An 8,546-nucleotide genomic window follows, 5' to 3' on the forward strand; every position below is an offset into this window, starting at 1 on the left:
CCGCCCGATATGCTCTCTGAATACTTTATTCATCAAACGCTGATATGTGGCCCCCGCATTCTTCAATCCGAACGACATTACATTATAGCAATAAGTGTCGTCGGCCGTCACGAAGCTAACCTTTTCTTGATCTTCACGGGCGAGCGGCACTTGGTGATAGCCTTGGTAGGCGTCGAGCATACAGATTAATTCGCAGCCGGCCGTAGAGTCCACCAGCTGATCTATCCGGGGCAGAGGATAAAAATCTTTCGGGCAAGCTTTGTTGAGATCCCGAAAATCAATGCACACTCTCCACTTGTTGCATGGCTTGGAGACTAATACTACGTTAGCCAGCTAGCTCGGGAACTGCACCTCGCGTATATGGCCGGCTTTCAGAAGCTTTTCCACCTCCGCCCGGATGATGGCATTCTGCTCGGCGCTGAAGTCCCTTTTTCTTTGCTTCACTGGCCGAGCATCCGGTCGGACATGCAACTCGTGTTGCGCTATGCTCGGCGAAATTCCGGGCAGCTCATGTGCCGACCAGATGAAGACATCATGATTTCTTCGGAGGCATTGGATCAGCTCATCTTTCTGTTTCTCCTCCAGATCGGACGCAATAAAAGTCGTGGCACCCGATCGGGTCGAGTGAATCTGCACTTCCTCTTTTTTTTCATAAATTAAAGAGGGTGGCTTTTCGGTGATGGCGTTTACCTCAATCCGAGGCGCCTTCCGAGCAGAATTGGCTTCTGCTCGGACCATCTCGATGTAGCATCGCCGAGCTGCTAGCTGATCTCCCCGCACTTCTCCCACTTTGTCCTCCACTGGGAACTTGATCTTCTGATGGAAGGTTGAGACGACCGCTCGGAATTCGCTGAGCGCCGGTCGTCCCAAAATGACATTATAAGAAGAGGGAGAGTCGACTACCACGAAGTTTGTTGTTCTTGTCCTCCTGAGCGACTCTTCTCCCAGCGAGGTGGCCAGCCGGATCTGTCCGACCGGCTGAACTTCGTTACCAGTGAACCCATAGAGCGGAGTTGTCATGGGTAGCAGTTCGGCTCGATCAATTTGCAACTGATCGAACGCCATCTTGAATATGATGTTGACTGAGCTCCCTTTGTCAACAAATACGCGGTGAATTGTATAATTGGCTGATCCGACGGTAAGAATGGGGGACCCACTTCCTGAAGGGTCCCAGCCTGAGGACGGATGGAGGGCTGACTAAGCGGGTAAGGGCCGCGTCGAGCAGTTGGGCAGGTCCGAGCGGAGCCAGATACAACCCAGCCATCGGCTTGGGTTTCCGACGCCAAGGCAGGTGTCTGCCCGGCTGGAACCGAAGGGCAGGCGGGTGTCTGCCCGGCTGGAACCGAAGGGTCGAGCGAGTGTCTGCCCGGCTGGAACCGAAGGGCCGAGCGGGTGGTCCGTTCGGCCAGGATAAGGGCGAGGATACAAAGGTTAGCCGAGCGGCCTATTCGTTCGGCTCGGGATATGGGATGTCAGCAGAGGCGTGTCTAATGATTATGCCGTACACAAGATTTCACGATAGAGGATCTTGCCGTCACATCATGGAGAGGTTGATACAGTAGCGGTATGGCCTTATGGATGCCCTTCTGACAGACCCATACCTGGGCATGGTCGAAAGCAGGTGATTGCTTTGATTGGCGCGCCCAGGCTCCTTCAAGAGGTCTATATAAGGTCTCCATTTCTTCACCGGAGGTACGCAAGTCTTCTGTTTCTAAGCCACCTCTTTGTTATTCCTCGCCTGACTTGAGCGTCGGAGGGCCGTCGCCGGGATACCCCCCCTGGCTCGGTTTTGTTGCAGGTTCGCCGGAGCACTGGAGGATCCAGCAGGGAGCGCCACATCCCCAGCGTTCGTTGACTCCTGGTTCGGACAGGATCATTGGCTATTACCGCTTTGATGAGCAGAGCATCGTCATGGGGTACTTCAACTTCTTCCAAGTCCCCGGGCCCGAAACTAATTTCGGGTCCTTCCGCTCTTTCTTGGCTACAGCCGACCGCGTGAATCTGGAGCTGCCGGACGCTCGCCTTCCTAGCTCGGTTGGAGTCTCCTCCGGTCGGCCCGCCAGCAATAACGTTGATCTCACCTCGGGAAGTATTGCTTCTATTTTCCTCTTCCCGGGCGGATGGCCGAGATCGTTCTTTGGACGCTCGGCGATTCTCCTTCCTTGGGGAACGATGCCGATCGGGAGTCTGTTGCTAGGGCCTATTAGCTCGCGTCCGATCAGCTTCATGAGTTCTCTGTCGCCTATCGACTGAAGGCGACCGTCGCCCGGCATTCCGGGGCACGGGATGAGCCACGAAGGGAAGACTTCGGCAATCCCTTGTGTTGTGCGTATCCGTCCTGTGGAAGGAGCAGAACATCGGAGTCCATTTCTTCTTTGGCTTGGGTCGGGCGGCAGCTACCTCTTGCACATGAGACCTGGCGTGGGGGGATCGGATAGCTTCGACCCTTGGTCCTCTAGGCGGCTGATGAGCGGCTTACTGTTTCCGCTCGGCTGGAGGAGCCCGCTCGGTTGGAGTTTCCTTTTTCCTTGCCGCTTGTGCTTCTTCCACGTTAATGTATTCGTTCGCCCGGTGTAACATGTGATCATAGTCTCGGGGCGGCTTTCGGATGAGCGATCGGAAGAAATCCCCATCCACTAGGCCTTGTGTGAAGGCATTCATCATGGTTTCCGAGGTGGCCGTTGGAATGTCCATCGCCACTTGGTTGAACCGCCGGATGTAAGCTCGAAGCGATTCACGGGCTTCTTGCTTGATGGCGAACAGGCTCACGCTCGCTTTTTGATAGCGCCGACTGCTTGTAAAATGATGGAGGAAGGCCGTTCGGAAGTCCTTGAAGCTTGTGATGGATCCGTCTGGCAGCCTCCGGAACCACCGTTGAGCCGATCCCGAGAGAGTGGTGAGAAAAACTCGGCACTTTACTCTATCTGTGTATTGATGGAGAGTGGCTGTGTTATCGAATTTACCCAGATGATCATCCGGGTCGGTCGTCCCATTATACTCGCCGATCGTTGGAGGCACGTAGTCTTGGGCAGAGGGTCTTGTAGAATGGCCTCCGAAAATTGGCGATTGATCTGCTCGGGAGATGCGTCCGCTCGGGGGGCTTTCCCTTTTCTGTTGTCCCGTCTTGGTATTTCATCTGAAGATGATCCCCGCTCTCGATTAGTTGCTACAGCTTCAGGAGTGCGGAAGAGAGCCCGATGGAATGGCACTGTCGCTGGTGGTGCTTCCGCTCGGCCACCCGACGCTGATGTTGCTTGTTGCTCCGGCCGCTCGGCTGTGGCTTTTTGTTTTTGCTCCACTAGCTTGGCGGCCCTCATCTCGATCAGAGCGTCGAATTCCTCGTTCGAAAGCGTCACCATGTGTTGTCGTCCAGCCTCATCCATTGTTCCCGTTCGGATGCAGGAGCGTTCCCACAGACGGCGCCAAATTGATCCTGTCCGAATGGCCGAACCAAAGGACGCTGGGCACGTGGCGCACTTCTAGTAGATGGTGTAGGCCTCCGTCTGGTCGCACGAATCTCCGGCGAACCTGCACAAAAGTCGGGCCGGGAAGGGGTTCCCGGCGGCAACCCTCCGACGCTCAAGTCAGGTAAACGGACAACAAAAGGGTGGCTCCCAAGCTTGTAGAATGCGTACCTCTGGCAAAGAAAGAGGCTCTTTATATAGAGCGATGAAAGAACTAATGCACGTCCCCCGGGGCGCATACGTGTCCGCAGCCCATACCTCGGTATGTACCTGTCAGAGAGCTTACCTGACACCATACTGCTACAATTCAATCATGTCTTCGATGGGACAACAGAACACCTTGTTGTCAGACTTAGAGTATGGCCGGGCCATAGGACTTGACGGCTGTCAGAAGATGTTCCTACCCTTCACCCACCGCCCGGCCGGGACGTCCGTCCGGCCGACCAGCGTGAATAGCGTCGTCCGGATGGCCCTAATTTCCACCGCCAGCCGGGCGGCGCGCCCATTATGACCTGCCCTCTCTTAGCCCTTCTGCTCGGCCATTTATTACTTCATTGAGCGTCGGAACCCCGACCCCTGTCAGGGCGTCTTTCACTATTAGACTTGTATGGGCAGACCGACCGGCCTGCCCTTTTGTCATACGTCCGGTCGGTTCACCCTTCTCCGACGGATCACTTGGCCCTCTGACCTCCACGTGGCACTGACCCCTCGTTAGGGGGTCCCGGGCTCTTACCACCGGATCACCAGTTATCGCAGGTTACCGGTTTTCCAATGTCGTCGAGTGGTAGTGACAAGCTCATTTGGATGATGATCACATTTCAACTTGGGTCTTCAGATAATACTCCATCCGACCTTTCCAGTATCTGAAATCCTCGTGGGAGAAGAGGGGTGTGTTAGGACCAAAAGAAATTTAGATATCTCCACAATGACATGATATTCCCCACTTTGGGTCTAAACCCTCAAAGTTTTATTTTTAGGCTTTACCTAAAATGCCTTATATTAATAGAGATATCTTTCCCTTATAAACCCATAATCTCCTCGACCCACTAGGTCTTCTTGCCCCTCGGTCCACCTGACCAGCTAGGACTTCCTTGCCTAGCCACAACTAGGGCTTCCTGTCTGGTGTCTGGTCCTCTTGATCTGGACATAAGAGTCCCCACTTCTTTCATTCGAGGTCAATATTTCACCCACATGGTTCTATTGGACCATCACTCTTGTGTATAATAGACGATTAGTCCTTCTGGTAGTCCGAGTTCTGATACCAATTGTCAAGACTAAAAGAAATTTAGATATCTCCACAATGATATGATATTATCTACTTTAGGCTTAAACCCTCATGATTTTATTTTTGGGCTCTACTCAGAATGTCTCATATCAATGGAAATATCTTTCCCTTATAAACACACGATCTTTTCAATATATTTTCAATATGGGATTTTGTTTGCAACTTTGTAACCCAACATGGTAGACGTGCAGTATTGTAGCCTTCTTAATAGGTCATTTGAAGTCTCACAAAAAGAAAAACAAGGAAAATTTGTTTCAAGACTTGGTCTTGGATTAGTAATGCAGTATGAAAAAAAATAATAAACTTGAGTGGTGTTGTACAAACTTTGAGAAACGAAAAACTCGATTAAAATTCTGAGTGAAAGGGGTGATAGCACTGATTCTGATGGTTGCACTAATTCAGAGCGGCCCCGATCTGATACTAATTGTTGAATCAAAAGCGCTAGAGGAGTGAATAACGCTCGTGGTTTTTTCACGTTTCCGTAAAAACTCAGAGTAAATGTAGCGGAAAAGAAAGATTAAAAAAAAAAAAAGAAATAGTTGACATAGTTTGACTTTACTTTGTTTAGAGACTGTGACGACTTCTATTCCAAGGCTCGCGATCGATAATAACTTTTGTTAGGTAATTCACTAATAATTCAAAAATTACAACTACAAAGGCAAGTACAATTAGTTAATAGTCTAAGTGCAATAAACAAAAGTTATACCGACAATTTAAGAATTCAGATAGCCATGCTTTTAGTTATCGGAGTAGCATTACAACTTCGTAGAGTCATCTTGGGAGTAGCGCGCAAAAAAGAAGTTATAGCAAAAAAGTGAATTCAAGTTCTGTACAAGTGGTTACTCGAACGCGGCTTTTATTAAGAATTGAGGGCGCCTCCAGCTGCATCCAAGACACCTCCAGCTGCAAAACTTCATCCGGTAAGCCTCAGTCGCGATAAGTTGTGCGGACTGCGATTTCTATCCACACGAGGGCACCTTCTAGTGCTCTAAGGGCACCTCCAATGCTCCAAGACGCCTTCCATGTGCTCCAAGGTACCTCCCCACGGTGAAAACCTTATCCTCAAGGTTTATCTACGTGAGGGCCCCTTCCATGCAGATCCGAGGTGCCTCCGAGCACCTCTGAGGCTCCTCGGACACTGCTCATCTAAAGTTGTTTTTTGCCACTTTAACTTTGCAAAGCATGTTAGTCCAAATGCAAAAGGATACCTTGCAAAACAGAGTTAGCATGATTAAAACATAGTATATTGACAGTCATAGGACTATTTGGTTCTGACTTTTGGATTTCTAGTGAAATCATAGGTCGAATCGATACCTACTATTTCCTCAATGGAGAACGTGTCCTTACCTACTTCTCTTAAGAGAGTTTACTTTTTGCCAAACCGGTCTTCTATACCGTATAAAATTTTGCTCAACATCCGAGATTTCAGAATATTCCGCTAGACTTTCGAATCCCGACCCACCCAATCTTCCACCTGGTGTCCACAACTCTCAAGACTTTCACTTAGTATCCTCGATCCAAGGGTTTTGGTCGACGTCCTCGACTTGTCAATACTTTATCCCGTCTCATAAATTAAGACTTTCTTGTATAATTATAATTATGACTTTTCCTTTATCCAGTGTCTATTAAAATTTTTTCTTTATCTAAAATCATTTAGAATTTTTCTATATACTCAGTTAACCTATTAATTAACAATAAAACTTAATTTTAAATATTTTGTTAATATCCCAGCACCAACAACTTGATCTTGAACGTATTAATTTTGAGCTGTGCTATCTGTTTGTTCAGTATAAAAAAAGTTGATGGGTCTGGCCGGCTGGGGCTGGGGACCAACAAAAAAAAAACAAAATCAAAGGCGGGAAAAAGCGTACAGCGCATTAAAAAGCGAGCCGTCCTCATTATGGTGGATAATTAACAGGCGCAACGAGTCGGTCGATTAATTTCGCCTGACGATGTCTTGTTCTCGGTATTGAACAGGATGGCATTGATGGTTTCGGCGTCGTCCAACAAGTTCTAGTCAATCTTGCCGCGCAGCCAGGCTGGCCAACACGGGTACAGCCAGGAAGCGGTCGATAGGTAGCCAGCCAGTGGCGTTAAATGAACGCACCAATTAAGTAATAAATAATGAATATTTAACTATTATTAAGTAGGGAAAGGAAATCCATTCGTGGTTTATATTTTATTCATATCGCTCCGTGATTTAATTTTTAATTAAATATATTTATTATATATTTTGGCAGGAGATTAACTTTCTTATTACCTTTTTTTCCCTAAAGAAATACTAAAATAGCTGTGTGTTTATATCAAGTCATGTCATTTATAATAGTGAAAGTGTGAAGAGTATATATATATATATATAGAAATGTTAGTCTGCGGTATATTTCTTGTGATTTTGATGTGGTTATCTTTCTGATCGGTCTGGTGACCGATCAGGGAACCTCCTGATCGGTCTATAGACCGATCAAGGAAACTCCTGATCGGTCAGGGAACCTCCTGACCGATCAGGAAAACTTCTGATCGGTCTGTAGACCGATCAGAAAATGATCTGATCGGTCTGCAGACCGATCAGGAGGTTCCCTGATCGGTCACCAGACCGATCAAGAAGGCAATCGCACCAAAATCGTAAGAAATACACCGTAGACTAACATTCCTATATATATACTATAAGTTAAGTCATGACACACTTTTATTTTATCCACCTATAATAAATAGATCCATATAATAAATAAATAAATAAATAATTTGCATGATTGATAAATTTATTTATAGAAATGGATTAGTCATCTCATATTCACTATTATCTTATCCAAATTTTTTAATATAAATAAAGGCAAATAAAATTTGATATGAAAGACTAGGACATTATGTTCAATGAAGGAAATATGTATGTATTCTAAATATCAATGAATACAAATTAATTAATGGATCAATATATAGTTTCATCCAATTTGATAGCGAAGTAAATATTTAGAACACACAATTAATAGAACTCCATTACAATGATAATGCCATTATAACATCATCTTCCCTAAAATCTAAAGATACAATAATAACTAAATTTTATCCTATTAGATGAGGTTAGCTATATGAATTCTTTTACATCATTGAACTCTATCTTCTACTATATCATCATCTATACTTAAATAAATTTTATCTTATTTTATTATTACTAACCAAGTCTTTTTTAGTCTTTCTTTTCCTCGTTTGATATATATATTTGTCATAGTTTCACATCGCATAACTGGAGCATTTATTGGTTATCTAAATATATGTTCGTTCCATCTTAAGCGTGTCTTTTAGAGTTTTTTTCTCAATAGATGCAACTCTGACTTTCTCTCTAATACTCTCATTTCTTATTCTGTCCATCATCGTATGCCCACATATTCACCTTAACATTTTCATCTCTACAACTCACATCTTTTGCTCATATGTTCAAATTATAGCTCAACATTCAACTCCATACAACATAGTAGGTCTAACTACGATTTTGTAGAACTTTTATGTAAATTTTAGAACTACTTTATGGCCACATAGAACACCGATTACAACTATCCCGATTATATTCTATGTAAGATATCTCTCTCAATCTCTCCATTGTACAAAAATATTTCTAAACATTTAAATCTATAGGTTCCGCACAACTCGTCATCTCCTATCTTAACAATTGTTTCATTACGTCTTATATTGCTAAACTTAAATTCTATATATTATGTTTTTATTCTACTAAGCCTAAAACCTTTCCCTTCTAGTATTCCCTGCTAAGATTCTAGTTTAGCATTTACTCTTTCACATGTTTC

The sequence above is a fragment of the Zingiber officinale genome, chromosome 3A (genome assembly GCF_018446385.1).
Source record: "Zingiber officinale cultivar Zhangliang chromosome 3A, Zo_v1.1, whole genome shotgun sequence".
Classification (NCBI taxonomy): domain Eukaryota; kingdom Viridiplantae; phylum Streptophyta; class Magnoliopsida; order Zingiberales; family Zingiberaceae; genus Zingiber; species Zingiber officinale.